The sequence below is a fragment of the Cydia pomonella genome, unplaced genomic scaffold (assembly GCF_033807575.1).
Source record: "Cydia pomonella isolate Wapato2018A unplaced genomic scaffold, ilCydPomo1 PGA_scaffold_30, whole genome shotgun sequence".
Taxonomy (NCBI): domain Eukaryota; kingdom Metazoa; phylum Arthropoda; class Insecta; order Lepidoptera; family Tortricidae; genus Cydia; species Cydia pomonella.
Window position 1 is genome coordinate 159821 of NW_026907865.1, and position 669 is coordinate 160489.

The following is a 669-nucleotide window of genomic DNA, read 5'->3' on the forward strand; positions in this document are numbered from 1 at the left end:
CATTTGGGGTTTTTTATTTTTCTTGCCCCCGTTCAGCATCGCGTCGCATGCAATTGACAAATAGTCGTCATTGGGAAGTAACGGTTGCTTAATGATAATGAGTTTAGTTAATGAATTGGCAAAATATTTCGTATGTGCAATATATCAATTGAATCTTCAATAAACGAATGATAACTGGCTTAAATTGAAGTCCCATTGACGTCTACTGTATTTGCCAATTGAACGTCATTTTGTCGTTAATAGGACTTCTTTTGAAGACGTCGTAGTATCTTGCATACATCACAGCAGGGTAATAACGTAATACGGCGTACGTACGTTAGGACGATCCAAATGTCATTCATTGTGTAGAAAAAATACATTTGGATCGCCTCAACGTACATACGAAATTTTACGTAATTGCCCTACAGGAGACGTCTATATTACGTTACTAAAAGACGTCCTACTAACGACGTTAAAAGACGTCCATATTACGTTACTATTGAACGTCCTACCAACGACGTTGGAAGACGTCTAAATTACGTTACTAAAAGACGTCCTACTAACGACGTTAAAAGACGTCCATATTACGTTACTATTGAACGTCCTACCAACGACGTTGGAAGACGTCTATATTACGTTACTAAAAGACGTCCTACTAACGACGTTAAAAGACGTCCATATTACGTTACT